Consider the following 19,864-nt stretch of genomic DNA (forward strand, 5'->3'; position numbering starts at 1 on the left):
GAAATTTATTGTCACTTGTCACTATGGAAACTAATCCTTTGAGGAGCTTGTTCGGGGTATCTTCACCTCAAACGGAAGCACAAGGAGTTGCTCCTCAACCTGCTGCACCTACTGAAAATACTTGTTATGAAACTCCTTTGGGTATGCTAGAGAAACTATTGTCTAATCCTTTTACAGGAGATGGAACATCACATCCCGACTTGCATCTAATCTATGTAGATGAAGTTTGTGGTTTATTTAAGCTTTCAGGTTTGCCCGAGGATGAGGTCAGTAAGAAGGTCTTTCCCTTATCTTTGGGGAATAAAGCATTGATATGGTATAGGCTATGTGATGATATTGGATCATGGAACTACAACCGATTGAAATTGGAATTTCATCAAAAGTTTTATCCGATGTATTTGGTACATCATGATCGGAATTATATTTATAATTTTTGGCCTCGTGACAGAGAAAGCATCGCTCAAGCTCGGGGGAGGCTTAAATCAATGTTATATTCATGCCCCAACCATGAGCTCTCAAGAGAAATTATCATTCAGAACTTCTATGCTCGGCTTTCTCGTGATAATCGCACCATGCTTGACATTTCTTGTACCGGTTCTTTTATGAAGAGAGATATTGACTTCAAATGGAATTTATTGGAAATAACTAAACGCAACTCTGAAGATTGGGAGTTTGATGAAGGTAAGGAGCCAGGTATGAATCTTAAGTTTGATTGCGTTAAATCCTTTGTTGAAACAAATACTTTCAGTGATTTTAGCGCTAAATATGGAATTGACTCTGAGATAGTAGCTTCACTGTGTGAATCATTTGCTGCTCATATTGATCTCCCTAAAGAGAAGTGGTTTAAATATCATCCTCCCTTAGAAGTCAATGTAGTTAAACCCCATCCAGTTGAAGAGAAAGTCATTGCTTATAATGATCCTATTGTTCCTAGAGCTTACATAGAGAAACTACCTTTCCCTGTTAGAATAAAGGATCATTCTAAAGCTTCAACTGTGATACGTAGGGGCTACATTAGAACACCTACACCCCCTAAGCAAATTAGAGTTGAACCTAGGATTGCTATTATCAAAGATCTCCTGTCCGACAATGTTGATGGCCATGATATTCACTTCTGTGAAGATGCTGCTAGAATTGCTAAACCTCATGTTAGAGACAAACATAGGCCTCTTGTTGGCACGCCTATTGTTTCTGTTAAGATAGGAGAGCATTGTTATCATGGTTTATGTGACGTAGGTGCTAGTGTTAGTTCAATACCTCAATCTTTATATGATGAAATTAAAGACGAGATTGCACCTGTCGAGATGGAACCTATTGATGTCTCTATTCAGCTTGCCAATAGAGATACTATCTACCCTTTGGGAATTGTTAGAGATGTTGAAGCCTTGTGTGGTAAAACCAAGTATCCTGCTGATTTCCTCGTTCTTTCTACCACACAAGATAGCTTTTGTCCCATCATATTAGGCAGACCTTTCCTCAATACTGTCAATTCTCATATTGACTGTGACAAGCAAACTGTCACTGTTGGCTTTAAAGGTGTGTCACATGAGTTCAATTTCTCCAAGTTTGGTAGACAACCTCATGAAAAAGAGTTGTCCGTAGTAAGGATCAAACTATTTCCCTAGCTTCTATTGATGTGCCTCCTACTGATCCTTTAGAGCAATACTTGCTTGAGCATGAAAACGATATGCATATGGATGAAAGGAATGAGATAGATAGAGTTATCTTTGAACAACATCCTATCCTTAAGAATAATTTTCCTGTTGAACTGCTTGGAGATCCACCGCCACCAAACGATGATCCTGTGTTCGAGCTTAAACAGTTGCCTGATACTCTTAAGTATGCTTATCTTGATGAAAAAGAGATATATCCTGTTATTATTAGTGCTAGCTGATACGTCTCAAACGTATCTATAATTTTTGATAGTTTCATGCTGTTATCTTGTCAACTTTGGATGTTTTATATACCTTTTATATCTTTTTTGGGACTAAATTATTAATTCAGTGCCAAGTGCCAGTTCCTGTTTTTTTGTGTTTTTGACTCTTTTCAGATCTGATTTTGGAACGGAGTCCAAACGGAATAAAATCCCCGAAATTAATTTTTCGAGAACAGAAGAAGATCGAGGGACTTGAGGGCCAAGGCAGGAGGCCCACAGGGAGCCCACAAGCCATGTTGCCGCGGCAGGGGGGCTCGCGGCGACCAGCCTTGTGGCCTCCCTGGCGCTCCCTTGCGCTAGCTCTTTGGCCTATATATTCCCTAAAATCCCAGAAAAAATTAGGGCGTCCACGAAAACACTTTTCCGCCGTGGCAAGCTTCTGTTTCCGCGAGATCTCATCTGGAGACCCTTCCCGGTGCCCTGCCGGAGGGGACTTCGGAGTTGGAGGGATTCTACATCAACATCAACGCCCCTCCAATGAATCGTGAGTAGTCCACTTCAGACCTACGGGTCCGTAGTTAGTACCTAGATGGCTTCTTCTCTCTCTTGGATCTTCAATACAAAGTTCTCCATGATCTTCATGGAGATCTATCCAATGTAATCCTCTTTGGTGGTGTGTTTGTCGAGATCCAATGAATTGTGGATTTGTGATCAGATTATCTATGAATTATATTTGAGTCTTTGCTGATTTCTTATATGCATGATTTGATATCCTTGTAAGTCTCTCCGAGTCTTGGGTTTTGTTTGGCCAACTAGATCTATGATTCTTGCAATGGGAGAAGTGCTTGGTTTTGGGTTCATACCGTGCGGTGACCTTTCCCAGTGATAGAAGGGGCAGGAAGGCACGCATCATGTTGTTGCCATCAAGGGTAACAAGATGGGCTTTCATCATAGATTTGATATTGTCCATCTACATCATGTCATCTTGCTTAAGGCGTTACTCTGTTCTTATGAACTCAATACACTAGATGCATGCTGGATAGCGGTCGACGTGTGGAGTAATAGTAGTAGATGCAGAAAGTATCGGTCTACTTGTTTTGGACGTGATGCCTATAGATATGATCATTGCCATAGATAACGTCATGACTTTGCGCGGTTCTATCAATCGCTCGACAATAATTCGTTCACCCACCGTCTACTTGCTTTCATGAGAGAAGCCACTAGTGAACACTACGGCCCCTGGGTCTATTCACAACTATCGTCTCCACTTCTACTTTTACTTTGCTTTGTTTACTTTTTGCTTTCAGTTCTCACTTTGCAAACAATCTATATGGGATTGACAACCCCTTCATAGCGTTGGGTGCAAGCTCTTTGTGTTTGTGCACATACTCGTGACTTGACGCGATCCTCCTACTGGATCGATACCTTGGTTCTCAAACTGAGGGAAATACTTACCGCCGCTGTGCTACATCACCCTTTCCGCTTCAAGGGGACACCAACGCAAGGCTCCAAGGCCGTAGGGAAATCCTTTGCATATTTGCCAAGGAAGTCCCTATAGGCGTAGCCCGTAGCAGAAGGATTCCTGGCGCCATTGCCAGGGAAGGTCTTTTGTTGCCGTAGCAGAAGTATTTCTGGCGCTGTTGCCGGGGAGGAGAGATCAAGTCAAGATCTATCCAAGTAGGTGTCACAAACTCATCTCTTGCATTTACCTTTTTTGCCATTTGCCTCTCATTTTCCTCTCCCCCACTTCACATTTTCCGTTTTCATTTGTCTTTCTCCTTTGCCGTTTTCTTTCATCTTTTGCCTTCTTTTTCCGCCCGTTTTCCTCGCCTGCTCTTGGGCTTGTTCGTGAGAGACCTTTCCTAATGGCCAAACCAAACTATTTCAGACGGTTGGAAGAGATTGAGACTAGTGTCAAAGGTTTCATGTCTTCTCAGTTTTACCAAAATAGTTACTTCCGTAGGGAATTAAAAGAGAAAAATTCTTTTATGGCCTGTTTGAATAAAGAAGTTGATGATATGGCCAAAGAATTCCTTGCACTAAATTCTTAGCTTGCTCACCTTGAAAAATTGGTGGGCCAAATTTCTGACAAGCAGGCTACCTTAGTCAATAAGATGGCAGCTAAACCTGAAATTTTTGATGGAGATCACGAAGATCTTAAAGTGCTTGGTTTTACTCCTCTTGAATCTTTGTTTTCGCGTGTCAACCCTATTGATGAAGGGGCTGGATATGAATCCACTTTGGTTGAAAAACGCCCCAATGATTCGGAGTCCACCTATCTTGATGATAAAGGTGTGGAGAGTGGAGTAGAAGAAATCAAAATACTGGGTAGTAATCAAACTCACACTTTGGATTTCAAGGAATTCAATTATGAAAGTTGCTCCTTGTTTGAATGCATTTCCTTGATGCAATCCATTTCAAACTCTCCACATGCTTATAGCCAAAGCAAAGCCTTTACCGCTCATATCGTAGATGCTATGATGAAATGTCTTGAAGAGAAACTCAAATTAGAAGTCTCTATACCTAGAAAACTTCATGATGAGTGGGAACCTACTATAAAAATCAAATTCAAAAACTATGAATGCAATGCTTTGTGTGATTTGGGTGCTAGTGTTTCCGCGATTCCAAAGTCTTTATGTGATATTCTTGGTTTTCATGAGATTGAAGAGTGTTCTCTTAATTTGCATCTTGCGGATTCTACTGTCAAGAAACCCATGGGAAGGATCAATGATGTTCTTATTGTTGCAAATAAGAACTATGTACCCGTGGATTTCATTGTACTTGACATAGATTGCAATCCTTCATGTCCCATTATTCTTGGTAGACCTTTCCTAAGGACTATTGGTGCCATCATCGATATGAAGGAAGGGAATATTAGATTTCAATTTCCTCCAAAGAAGGGCATGGAGCATTTTTCTAGAAAGAAAATAAGATTGCCTTAGGAATCTATGATGAGGGCTACTTATGGTTTGAGCACCAAAGATGACTATACGTTATTCCATCACCTTATGCCTAGCTAAGGGCGTTAAACAATAGCGCTTGTTGGGAGGCAACCCAACGAATCTATCCTTTTTATTTTTGTTTTGTGTTTTCCACACTTTCATAATTCTGTTATGATTGTGTTTTTTGTGTTTCTTTTGTGTTTGTGCCAAGTGAAACCGTTATGATTAGTCTTGGGGATGATCGTTTGGTCATGTTGGAAAAGACAGAAACTTTCTGCTCACGAAAAGAATTTTCGTTTTTATTCTGTAAGATATTTTGAGTTTATTCTTGTTGGTTGTGATTGCTACCTAAATTCTTCAGACTGTCGTAATTGTTCAGAATTTTTGAAGTACCAGAAGTATGCGAAGTATACAGATTGCTACAGACTGGTCTGCTGTTAACAGATTTTGTTTTTGTTGAGTTGGTTGCTTATTTTGATGAAACTATGGATAGTATCGGGGGGTATTAGCCATGGAAGATTGAAAATATAGTAACCCAACATCAACATAAGTAGAATTTAAGTTTGCTACAGTACCTAAGGAAGTGGTGGTTTGCTTTCTTATACTAATGTTATCACGAGTCTCTGTTTAAGTTTCCTGTTGTGAATTTTCAAGTTTTGGGTGAAGTTCTTATGGACAAAGAGATAAAGAGTGGCAAGAGCTCAAGCTTGGTGATGCCCAAGGCACCCCAAGTTGATTCAAGGATGCCGAAAAAGCCTAAGCTTGGGGATGCCCCGGGAAGGCATCCCCTCTTTCGTCTTCAATCCGTCGGTAACGTTACTTGGGGCTATATTTTTATTCACCACATGTTATGTGTTTTGCTTGGAGCGTCTTGTATCGTAGGAGTCTTTTATTTTTGTTGTGTCACAATCTTCCTTGCTGCACACCTAGAGAGAGACATGCAGTCACCGTGATTTTGTCGAGCTTCACTTATATCCTTTGGTTAGACAATTCAGCTCACATGTGCTTCACTTATATCTTTTGAGATAGTTGATTTAGCTCTATGTGCTTCACTTATATATTTTAGAGCACAGCGGCGCGTGGCTTGGTAGTTGATCTATGCTATGAAAGTAGTCTCAAAAGGGGTAGTTATCCAAAGGGATATGAAAACTTCCACCTTCATGTGCATTGAGTGGTTAGAGAAGTTTGATTCATCTCAATTAGTTTTGAGTTGTGGTTGTGGTAATATTGAAGTTATACTAGTAAGGTGTTGTGCATCTAGAAATACTTGTGTTGAAGTTAGTGATTCCCGTAGCATGCACGTATGGTGAACCGTTATGTGATGAAGTCTGAGCATGATTAGTTTATTGATTGTCATCCTTTGTGTGGCGGTCGGGATCGCGCGATGGTTTATACCTACCAACCTTCCCCTAGGAGTATGCGTTGAATGCTTTGTTTCGATTACTACTAAAACTTTTGCAACAAGTATATGAGTTCTTCATGACTAATGTTGAGTCTATGGTTTATATGCACTTTCACCTTCCACCATCACTATCTTCTTTAGTGTCGTGCAACTTTCGCCGGTGCATAAAACCCACCATTAGCCTCCCTCAAAACAGCCACCATACCTACCTACTATGGCTTCTTCAAAGCCATTCCGAGATATATTGCCATGCAACTACGACCATGACATGTGCCACCACTTCTACATTGCCATTGCATGATCATAAGATAGCTAGCATGATGTTTCCATTAATGTCTATGCCATGCTAGATCATTGTCACGGTACACTACGGAAGACATCCCATACAGAGTCATCAATGCTCTAAGTTTTGAGTTGTAAGTGTGATGATCATAATTGATGGAGCATTGTCCCATGTGAGGAAATAAAACAGGCAGGGAAGCCCATTTACAAAAAGAGGCCAAAGATGCCCACCAAAATAAAAAATAAATAAAAAAAAGAGGCCAAAGAGCCCACCAAAAAATGAGAGAAAAAAAAAGAGAAGGGACAATGCTACTATCTTTCCACACTTGTGCTTATTAAGCACCATGATCTTCATGATTGAGAGTCTCTCGTTTTGTCACCACCATATAGCTAGTGGGAAATTTTCATTATATAACTTGGCTTGTATATTCCAATGTAGGCTTCCTCCAAATTGCCTTAGGTCTTCGTGAGCAAGCAAGTTGGATGCACACCCACTAGTTTTCTTCAAGAGCTTTCACATACTCTTGGCTATAGTGCATCATTTGTATGGCAATCCCTACTCATTCACGTTGATATCTATTGATGAGCATCTCCACAGCTCATTGGTATGCCTAGTCAATGTGACCATCTTCTCCTTGTTTGCCTTGCAACCTCCGCCACACTCCATTCCACTTATAGTGCTAAAACCATGGCTCACGCTCATGTATTGCGTGAGAGCTGAAAAAGTTTGAGAAAGTAAAGGTGTGAAAACAATTACTTGGCCAATACCTAGGTTGTGCATGATTTAAATTCGTTGTGCAAGGATGATAGAGCATAGCCAGACTATATGACTTTGTAGGGATAACTTTCTTTTGGCCTTGTTATTTTGAAAGTTCATGATGACCTTGCTAGTTTGCTTGAAGCATTACTATCTCCACGTCAATAGCAAACTATTGTTTTGAATCTAATGGATCTGAACATTCACGTCACATAAGAGGAGTTACAAAGGACATCTATGCTAGGTATCATGAAAGCATCAAAATTCATTCTTTATCACTTCCCTACTCGAGGACGAGCAGGAGTTAAGCTTGGGGATGCTTCATACGTCTCAAACGTATCTATAATTTTTGATAGTTTCATGCTGTTATCTTGTCAAATTTGGATGTTTTATATACCTTTTGTATCTTTTTGGGACTAATTTATTAATTTAGTGCCAAGTGACAGTTCCTGTTTTTTCTGTGGTTTTGACTCTTTTCAGATCTGATTTTGGAACGGAGTCCAAACAGAATAAAATCCCCGAAATAAATTTTTCCAGAACATAAGAAGATCGGGGGACTTGAGGGCCAAGGCAGGAGGCCCACAGGAAGCCCACAAGACCTGTTGCCGCGGCCAGGGGGCCCGCGGCGACCAGGCTTGTGGCCTCCCTGGCGCTCCCCTGCCCTAGCTCTTTGGCCTATATATTCCCTAAAATCCACGAAAACACTTTTCCGCCGCCGCAAGATTCCGTTTCCGCAAGATCTCATCTGGAGACCCTTCCCGGTGCCGTGCCGGAGGGGACTTTGGAGGGCTTCTACATCAGCATCATCGCCCCTCCAATGACTCGTGAGTAGTCCACTTCAGACCTACGGGTCCGTAGTTAGTAGCTAGATGGCTTCTTCTCTCTCTTGGATCTTCAATACAAAGTTCTCCATGATCTTCATGGAGATCTATCCGATGTAATCCTCTGTGGCGGTGTGTTTGTCGAGATCCGATGAATTGTGGATTTGTGATCAGATTATCTATGAATTATATTCGAGTCTTTGCTGATTTCTTATATGCATGATTTGATATCCTTGTAAGTCTCTCCGAATCTTGGGTTTTGTTTGGCCAACTAGATATATGATTCTTGCAATGAGAGAAGTGCTTGGTTTTGTGTTCATACCGTGCGGTGACCTTTCCCAGTGACAGAAGGGGCAGCAAGGCACGCATCGTGTTGTTGCCATCAAGGGTAACAAGATGGGCTTTCATCATAGATTTGAGATTGTCCATCTACATCATGTCATCTTCCTTAAAGCGTTACTCTATTCTTATGAACTCAATACACTAGATGCATGCTGGATAGAGGTCGATGTGTGGAGTAGTAGTAGTAGATGCAGAAAGTATCGGTCTACTTATTTTGGACGTGATGCCTATAGATATGATCATTGCCATAGATAACGACATGACTTTGCACGGTTCTATAAATTGCTCGACAGTAATTCATTCACCCATCGTCTACTTTCTTTCATGAGAAAAGCCACTAGGGAACACTACGGCCCCCGGGTCTATTCACAACTATTGTCTCCACTTCTACTTTTACTTTGCTTTGTTTACTTTTTGCTTTCAGTTCTCACTTTGCGAACAATCTATAAGGGATTGACAACCCCTTCATAGCGTTGGGTGCAAGCTCTTTGTGTTTGTGTGGGTACTTGTGACTTAACGCGATCCTCCTACTGGATCGATACCTTGGTTCTCAAACTGAGGGAAATGCTTATCGCCGCTTTGCTACATCACCCTTTCCGCTTCAAGGGAACACCAACGCAAGGATTCAAGGCCGCGGGGAAATCCTTTGCATATTTGCTAAGGAAGTCCCTATAGGTGTAGCCCGTAGTAGAAGGATTCCTGGCGCCGTTGCCAGGGAAGGTATTTTGTTGCCGTAGCACTAGCCTCTGAGAGCATGAAGAAAAGAAGTTACTAACAACACTGAGGAAGCACTGTTCTGCTATTGGATATACTCTTGATGATCTTAAGGGCATTAGTCCCACTCTATGCCAGCACAAAATTAAAACCGATCCTGATTCCAAACCAGTTGCCGATCATCAATGGAGATTAAATCCTAAGATGAAAGAGGTAGTAAGAAAAGAAGTACTAAAGCTCCTAGAAGCAGGTATTATCTATCCTGTTGCTCATAGTGATTGGGTAAGTCCGGTGCATTGCGTCCCTAAGAAGGGAGGTATTACCGTTGTCCCTAATGATAAGGATGAATTGATCCCACAGAGGATTATTACTGGCTAGGGATGGTGATTTATTTTAGGAAATTGAATAAGGCCACTAGGAAAGATCATTACCCTTTGCCTTTTATTGACCAAATGCTAGAAAGATTGTCTAAAAACACACACTTCTGCTTTCTAGATGGTTATTCTGGTTTCTCCCAAATACCTGTTGCACAATTTGATCAGGAGAAAACCACTTTCACCTGCCCTTTCAGTACCTTTGCTTACAGACATATGCCTTTTGGCTTATGTAATGCACCTGCTACCTTTCAAAGATGTACGATGGCTATATTCTTTGACTTTTGTGAAAAGATTGTTGAGGTTTTCATGGATGACTTCTCCGATTATGGGTATTCTTTTGATGATTGCCTCAGCAACCTTGATCGAGTTTTGCAGAGATGTAAAGATACCAACCTTTTCTTGAATTGGGAGAAGTGCCACTTTATGGTTAATGAAGGCATCGTCTTAGGACATAAAATTTCTGAAAGAGGTATTAAAGTCGATAAGGCTAAGGTTGATGCGACCGAGAAAATGCCATGCCCTATAGATATTAAAGGTATAAGAAGTTTCCTAGGTCATGCTGGTTTCTATAGAAGGTTCATTAAGGACTTTTCTCAGATTTCTAGGCCTCTTACCAATATCTTGCAAACGGATTTTACTTTTGTTTTTGACAATGATTTGAGGAAGCCTTTGAAATACTTAAAAAGGCCTTGATATCTGCGCCTATTGTTCAACCACCTGATTGGAACTTCCTTTTGAAATCATGTGTGATGCTAGTGATTATGATGTTGGTGTTGTTCTTGGACAAAGAGTTGATAAGAAGTTGAATGTTATTCATTATGCTAGTAAAACTCTAGACAGTGCCCAAAGAAACTATGCTACTACTGAAAAGGAATTTTTAGCAGTCGTGTTTGCATGTGAAAAGTTCAAATCTTACATAGTTGATTCCAAAGTCACTATTCACACTGATCACGCTGCTATTAAGTATCTCATGGAAAATAAAGATGCTAAACCTAGACTTATCAGATGGGTTCTCTTGCTACAAGAATTTGATTTGCATGTTGTCGATAGGAAGGGTACTGAGAACCCCGTAGCAGATAACTTGTCTAGGTTGGAGAAATTTCTCGATGACCCACAACCTATTGATGATAGCTTTCCTGATGAGCAATTGAATGTCATCAATACTTCACGTAGTACACCGTGGTATGCTGATTATGCAAATTATATCATTGCCAAATATATACCACCTAGTTTCACATACCAGCAAAAAAAGAAATTATTCTTTGATTTGAGACATTACTTTTGGGATGATCCTCACCTTTATAAGGAAGGAGTAGATGGTGTTATTAGACGTTGTGTACCTGAACATGAACAGGGACAGATCCTACATAAGTTTCACTCCGAGGCTTACAGAGGACACCATGCGGGTGATAGAACTGCACACAAGGTATTGCAATCATGTTTCTATTGGCCCACTCTCTTCAAGAATGCCCGTAAGTTTGTCTTGTCTTGTGACGAATGCCAAAGAATAGGTAATATCAGTAAACGTCAGGAAATGCCTATGAATTATTCACTTGTCATTGAACCACTTGATGTTTGGGGTTTTGATTATATGGGACCTTTTCCATAATCCAACGGGTATACTCATATCCTAGTTGTTGTTGATTACGTTGCTAAGTGGGTAGAAGCTATCCCAACTAGTAGTGCTGATCACGACACCTCTATCACGATGCTTAAAGAAGTTATTTTCCCTAGATTTGGAGTCCCTAGATATCTAATGACTGATGGTGGTTCACATTTCATTCATGGTGCTTTCCGTAAAACACTTGCTAAGTATGATGTCAACCATAGAATTGCATCTCCCTATCATCCTCAGTCCAGTGGTCAAGTAGAGCTAAGCAATAGAGAGATTAACTAATTCTGCAAAAGACTGTTAATAGGTCTAGAAAGAATTGGTCTAAGAAGCTCGATGATGCATTGTGGGCTTATAGAACTTCTTATAAGAATCCCACGGGCATGTCTCCGTACAAAATGGTTTACGGTAAAGCATGTCATTTACCTCTTGAGGTAGAGCATAAGGCTTATTGGGAAATCAAAGAGCTCAATTTTGATTTCAAACTTGTTGGTGAGAAGAGGTTATTTGATATTAGCTCACTTGATGAATGGAGAGCTCAGGCATATGAAAATGCCAAGTTGTTCAAATAAAAGGTTAAGAGGTGGCATGATAAAAGGATACAAAAACGTGAGTTCAATGTAGGTGATTATGTCTTTCTATATAATTCATGTTTAAGATTTTTTGCAGGCAAGCTTCTCTCTAAATGGGAAGGTCCTTACATTGTTGAGGAAGTATATCGTTCCGGTGTCATCAAGATCAACAACACGGAAGGTAATTTTCCGAGAGCGGTAAATGGGCAAAGAATCAAGCACTATATCTCAGGTACTCCCATAAATGTTGAAAGCAATATTATCAATACCATAACTCCGGAGGAGTACATAAGGGATATTTATCAGCCTGTTGCAGACTCCGAAAACGAAGAGGTATGTGATTCGGTAAGTAAACCGACTCCAAAACTTTTCTAGTAGGAATTTTGCTCCGTTTTGGAATTTTTAGAAAAATAGAAAAATTTAAAGTTGTCCGGAAAGCGCACGAGGAGGTGACAAGCCTACCAGGCGCGGGCCACCCCCCTGGCCGCGCTGGGGGGCTTGTGACCACCTCGTGTGGCTCCCGGACTCCATTTTCTTGCGGAATACTCCTTCTGGTCAGGAAAAATTCATTATATATTCTCCCGAAAGGTCTGACCCTCGTATCACGCAAATTTCCTCTGTTTTTATTTCGAGCGACTGTGCAGACAAGTCTAGATCGCTATGGCATCCCTAGAAGTTGTGAAGGACAAGTTCTTCGAGAAGGTCATCAATCCTTACCTCGTGGGAGTGTTGCAACACCCTCAATCTATCGAGATGCGTGAGGGGGTGCTGCACATCCGTGATGTTGAGGGACCCAAGAAGACCGGAAGCGTGGAGACAAGGCTCACAAAAATGGAGCAGCAAGTCTTCAAGTGCCAAGGGATGGTGGAACGCGGACTCAACACCAACCACATGATGATCATGGAGTTCACCAACAAGCACAAGATTGATGCTAATGATATCGGGAAGTGTTGGGGAACGTCGCATGGGAAACAAAAAATTTCCTACGCGCACGAAGACCTATCATGGTGATGTCCATCTACGAGAGGGGATTTCCGATCTACGTACCCTTGTAGATCGCACAGCAGAAGCGTTAGTGAACGCGGTTGATGTAGTGGAACGTCCTCACGTCCCTCGATCCGCCCCGCGAACCGTCCCACGAACCGTCCCGCGATCTGTCCCACGATCCGCTCCGATCTAGTGCTGAACGGACGACACCTCCGCGTTCAGCACACGTACAGCTCGGCGATGATCTCGGCCTTCTTGATCCAGCAAGAGAGACGGAGAGGTAGATGAGTTCTCCGGCAGCGTGACGGCGCTCCGGAGGTTGGTGGTGATCTAATCTCAGCAGGGCTCCGCCCGAGCTCCGCAGAGACGCGATCTAGAGGTAAAACCCTGGAGTTATGTGGTCGGGCTGCCTTGGAAAAGTTGTCTCAAATCAGCCCTAATTGCTCCATATATATAGGAGGAGGGAGGGGAGGCTTGCCTTGAGGATCAAGGAGCCCCAAGGGCTGTGCCACCAAGGGGAGGAGGAGTCCTCCTCCAATCCTAGTCCAACTAGGATTGGAAGGTGGAGTCCTTCTCTCTTTTCCCACCTTTCCTTTTTTTTCTCTTCTTTTGTTTTTTTCTTTCTCTTGCGCAAGACAGCCTTGGGCTGACCCCACCTACTTGGTGCGCCACCCCCAAGGTCCTTGGGCCCTCCCGGGTGGGTGGTCCCCCCTCCCGGTGAAGATCCGAAACCCATTCGTCATTCCCGGTACATTACCGGTAATGCCCGAAAACCTTCCGGTAACCAAATGAAGTCATCCTATATATGAATATTCGTTTCCGGACCATTTCGGAAACCCTTGTGACGTCCGTGATCTTATCCGGGGCTTCGAACAACATTCGGTAACCAACCATATAACTCAAATACGCATAAAACAACGTCGAACCTTAAGTGTGCAGACCCTGCGGGTTCGAGAACTATGTAGACATGACCCGAGTGACTCCTCGGTCAATATCCAATAGCGGGACCTAGATGCCCATATTGGATCCTACATATTGTACGAAGATCTTATCGTTTGAACCTCAATGCCAAGGATTCATATAATCCCGTATGTCATTCCCTTTGTCCTTCGGTATGTTACTTGCCCGAGATTCGATCGTCAGTATCCGCATACCTATTTCAATCTCGTTTAACGGCAAGTCACTTTACTCGTTCCGTAATACAAGATCCCGCAACTTACACTAAGTCACATTGCTTGCAAGGCTTGTGTGTGATGTTGTATTACCGAGTGGGCCCCGAGATACCTCTCCGTCACACGGAGTGACAAATCCCAGTCTCGATCCATACTAACTCAACGAACACCTTCGGAGATACCTGTAGAGAATATTTATAGTCACCCAGTTACGTTGCGACGTTTGATACACACAAAGCATTCCTCCGGTGTCAGTGAGTTATAAGATCTCATGGTCATAGGAACAAATACTTGACACGCAGAAAACAGTAGCAACAAAATGACACGATCAACATGCTACGTCTATTAGTTTGGGTCTAGTCCATCACATGATTCTCCTAATGATGTGATCCCGTTATCAAGTGACAACACTTGCCTATGGTCAGGAAACCTTGACCATCTTTGATCAACGAGCTAGTTAACTAGAGGCTTACTAGGGACAGTGTTTTGTCTATGTATCCACACATGCACTGTGTTTCCAATCAATACAATTATAGCATGGATAATAAACGATTATCATGAACAAAGAAATATAATAATAACTAACGTATTATTGCCTCTAGGGCATATTTCCAACAGTCTCCCACTTGCACTAGAGTCAATAATATAGTTCACATCACCATGTGATTCCAACGAATCCAACGCCCATATAGTCATGGGGTCTAATCACGTCTTGCTCGTGAGAGCGGTTTTAGTCAACGTTCTGAAACTTTCAGACCCGTGTGTTCTTTACAAATCTTTATGTCATCTTATAGATGCTGCTACTATGTGCTATTCGGAAATACTCCAAATATCTACTCTACTATACGAATCCGTTTCACTACTCATAGTTATTCGGATTAGTGTCAAAGCTTGCATCGACGTAACCCTTTATGACGAACTCTTTAACCACCTCCATAATCGAGAAAAAAAAAATCCTTAGTCCATCGGTTACTAAGGATAAATTTTGACCGCTGCTAGTGACTCAATCATGGATCACTCTCTGTACCTCTCAACAGAGTTTGAGTCAAGGCACACATCAGGTGCGGTACCCAGCATGGCATACTTCAGATTCTATGGCCAAGGCATAGAAGACGACCTTCGTCTATTCTCTTTATTCTGCCGGGGTCGGGTTTTGAGTCTTACTCAAATTCACACCTCACAACGCAACCAAGAACTCCTTCTTTGCTGATCTATTTTGAACTCCTTCAAAAACTTGTCAAGGCATGGATCTTGTTGAAACTTCCATTTAGCGCTTTCGATCTATCTCCATAGATCTTTGATGCTCAACGTTCAAGTAGCGCAATCCAAGTACTCCTTTGAAAACTCCTTTCAAACAACCTTGTATGCTTTACAGAAATTCTATATTACTTCCGATCCACAATATGTCAACCACATATACTTATCAGAAATTCTATAGTGCTCCCACTCACTTCTTTGGAAATACAAGTTTCTCATAAACCTTGTACAAACCGAAAATCTTTGATCATCTCATCAAAGTGTATATTCCAACTCCGAGATGCTTGCACCAGTCCATTGAAGGATCGTTGGAGCTTGCATACTTGCTAGTATCTTTAGGATCGACAAAACCTCCTGGTTGTATCACATACAATGTTCGCTCAAGGAAACCGTCGAGGAAACAATGTTTTGACATCCGATGTGCAATATTTCATAAATAATGCAACAACTACTAACATAATTCTAACATACTTTTAGCATCGCTACGAGTGAGAAAGTCTCATCAGAGTCAACTGTTTGATCTTGTCGGAAACATCTTTGCGACAAGTCGAGCTTTTCTTAATAGTGACTTATCACCATCATCGTCTGTTTTCAAAGATCCATCTTTACTCAATAGTCCTACGACCATCAAGTAGTTCTTCCAAAGTCTGCACTTTGTTTTCATACATGGATCCTCTCTCGGATTTCATGGCCTCCAGCCATTTGTCGGAATCCGGGCCCACCATCGCTTATCCACATCTCGTAGGTTCATTATTGTTCAACAACATGACCTCCAAGATAGGGTTACCATACCACTCTGTAGTAGTACGCGACCTTGTCGACCTACGAGGTTTGTAGTAACTTGATCCGAAGCTCAATGATCACCATCATCAGCTTCCACTTCAATTGTTGTAGGCGCCACAGGAACAACTTCTTGTGCACTGCTACACACTAGTCGAAGTGATGGTTCAATAACCTCATCAAGTTCTATCACCCTCCCACTCAATTCTTTCGAGAGAAACCTTTCCTCAAGAAAGAACTCGTTTCTAGAAACAAACACTTTGCTTTTGGATCTGAGATAGGAGATGTACCCAACTATTTTGGATATCCTATGAAGATGCATTTATCCGCTTTGGGTTCGAGCTTATCAGACTGAAACTTTTTCACATAAGTGTCGAAGCCCCAAACTTTCAAGAAACGACAATTTAGATTTCTCTAAACCTCAGTCTATATTGTGTCATCTCAACGGAAATACGCGGTGCCCTATTTAAAGTGAATGCGGTTGTCTCTAATGCATAACCCATAAACGATAGTGGTAATTCGATAAGAGACATCATAGCATGCACCATACCAAATAGTGTGTGGCTATGACGTTCAGACACATCATCACACTATGATGTTCCAGGTGGCATGAACTCCGAAACAATTTCCACATTGTCTTAACTACGTACCAAAACTCATAACTCAGATATTCATTTCTATGATCATATCGTAGACAATTTATCCTCTTGTTACAACGAACTTCACTCCGAAACAGAATTGAACTTTTCAATATTTCAGACTTGTGATTCATTAAGTAAATACTCTTGTATCTACTCGAATCGTCATTGAATTATGAACATAATGATATCCACTACGTGCCTCAGCACCCATTGGACTGCATACATCAAAATGTATCACTTCCAACAAGTTACTATCTTGTTTCATCTCAATGAAAACAAGGCCTTGCTCATGTGGTATGATTTGCATGTCATTAGTGATTCAGAATCAAGTGAGTATAAAGATCCATCAGCATGGAGCCTCTTCATGCAATTTATAGCAACATGACTCAAGCGGCAGTGCCACAAGTAAGTGGTACTATCATCATTACCTCGTATCTTTTCGCACCAATATCATGAACATGTGTAACACTACGATTGAGATTCAATAAACCATTGAAGGTGATTATTCAAGCAAATAGAGTAACCATTATTCTCTTTAAATGAATAATCGTATTGCAATAAACACGATCCAATCATGTTCATGCTTAACGCAAGCACCAAATAACAATTATTTAGGTTTAACACCAATCCCGATGGTAGAGGGAGCGTGCGACGTTTGATCATATCAACCTTGGAAACACTTCCAACACGTATCGTCACCTTGCCTTTAGCTAGTCTCCGTTTATGCCGTAGCTTTCATTTCGTGTCACTAATCACTTAGCAACCGAACCGGTATCTAATACCCTCGTGCTACTAGGAGTACTAGTAAAGTACACATCAATATCATGTATATCAAATATACTTTTTTCGACTTTTGCCAGCCTTCTTATCTACCAAGTATCTAGAGTTGCTCCACCTCAATGACTGTTCCCCTCATTACAGAAGCACTTAGTCTCGGGTTTGGGTTTAATCTTGGGTCTCTTCATTAGTGCAGCAACTGTTTTGCCGTTTCACGAAGTATCCCTTCTAGCCCTTGCCTTTCTTGAAACTTAGTGGTTTTACTACCCATCAATTATTGGTGCTCCTTCTTGATTTCTACTTTCGCAGTGTCAAACATCGCGAATCGCTCAAGGATCATTGTATCTATCCTTGATATGTTATAGTTCATCACGAAGCTCTCACAGCTTGGTGGCAGTGACTTTGGAGAACCATCACTATCTCATCTGGAAGATTAACTCCCACTTGATTCAAGCGATTGTCGTACTCAGACAATCTGAGCACATGCTCAACGATTGAGCTTTTCTCCTTTACTTTGTGGACAAAGAATCTTGTCGGAGGTCTCGTACCTCTTAACAAGGGCACAAGCATGAAATCACAATTTCATCTCTTTAGAACATCACTTATGTTCCGTGAAGTTTTAAAACATTTTTGGCGCCTTGCTTCTAAGCCATTAAGTATTTTGCACTGAACTATCGTGTAGTCATCAAAACGTGTATGTCGGATGTTCACAGCATCCACAGACGACGCTCGAGGTGCAGCACACCGAGTGGTGCATTAAGGACATAAGACTTCTGCGCAGCAACGAGGACAATCCTCTGCAAAGTTTGCTACTATCAACTTTCAACTAAATTTTCTCTAGGAACATATAAAAACAGTAGAGCTATAGCGCAAGCTACATCGTAATTCGCAAAGACCATTAGACTATGTTCATGACAATTAGTTCAATTAATCATATTACTTAAGAATTCCCACTCCAAAAGTACATCTCTCTAGTCATTTGAGTGGTACATGATCCAAATCCACTATCTCAAGTCCGATCATAACGTGAGTCGAGAATAGTTTCAGTGGTAAGCATCTCTATGCTAATCATATCAACTATACGATTCATGCTCGACCTTTCGGTCTCATGTGTTCCGAGGCCATGTGTGCACATGCTAGGCTCGTCAAGCTTAACCCGAGTGTTCCGCGTGTGCAACTGTTTTGCACCCGTTGTATGTGAACGTTGAGTCTATCACACCCGATCATCACGTGGTGTCTCAAAACGAAGAACTGTAGCAACGGTGCACAGTCGGGGAGAACACACTTTCGTCTTGAAATTTTAGTGAGAGATCACCTCATAATGCTACCATCGTTCTAAGCAAGATAAGGTGCATGAAGGATTAACATCACATGCAATTCATAAGTGACATGATATGGCCATCATCATGTGCTTCTTGATCTCCTCACCAAAGCACCGGCACGATCTTCTTGTCACCGGCGTCACACCATGATCTCCATCATCATGGTCTCCATCAACGTGTCGCCATCGGGGTTGTCGTGCTACTCATGCTATTACTACTAAAGCTACGTCCTAGCAATATAGTAAACACATCTGCAAGCACAATTGTTAGTTTAAAGACAACCCTATGGCTCCTGCCGGTTGCCGTACCATCGACGTGCAAGTCGATATTAACTATTACAACATGATCATATCATACATCCAATATATCACATCACATCGTTGGCCATATCACATCACAAGCATACCCTGCAAAAACAAGTTAGACGTCCTCTAATTGTTGTTGCATGTTTTACGTGGTGACCATGGGTATCTAGTAGGATCGCATCTTACTTACGCAAACACCACAACGGAGATAAATGAATTGCTATTTAACCTCATCCAAGGACCTCCTCGGTCAAATCCAATTCAACTAAAGTTGGAGAAACCGACAATCGCCGGTCATCTTTGAGCAACGGAGTTACTCGTAGCGATGAAACCAGTCTCTCGTAAGCGTACGAGTAATGTCGGTCCGGGCCGCTTCGATCCAACAATACCGCGGAATCAAGAAAAGACTAAGGAGGGCAGCAAAACGCACATCACCGCCCACAAAAACTTTTGTGTTCTACTCGAGATTACATCTACGCATGAACCTAGCTCATGATGCCACTGTTGGGGAACGTCGCATGGGAAACAAAAAATTTCCTACGCGCACGAAGACCTATCATGGTGATGTCCATCTACGAGAGGGGATTTCTGATCTACGTACCCTTGTAGATCGCACAACAGAAGTGTTAGTGAACGCGGTTGATGTAGTGGAACGTCCTCACATCCCTCGATCCGCCCCGCGAACCGTCCCACGAACCGTCCCGCGATCTGTCCCAGAACCGTTCCGATCTAGTGCCGAACGGACGGCACCTCCACGTTCAGCACACGTACAGCTCGACGATGATCTCGGCCTTCTTGATACAGCAAGAGAGACGGAGAGGTAGATGAGTTCTCCGGCAGCGTGACGGCGCTCCGGAGGTTGGTGGTGATCTAATCTCAGCAGGGCTCCGCCCGAGCTCCGCAGAGACGCGATCTAGAGGTAAAAC

Source organism: Hordeum vulgare, chromosome 6H, assembly GCF_904849725.1.
Source record: "Hordeum vulgare subsp. vulgare chromosome 6H, MorexV3_pseudomolecules_assembly, whole genome shotgun sequence".
NCBI lineage: Eukaryota > Viridiplantae > Streptophyta > Magnoliopsida > Poales > Poaceae > Hordeum > Hordeum vulgare.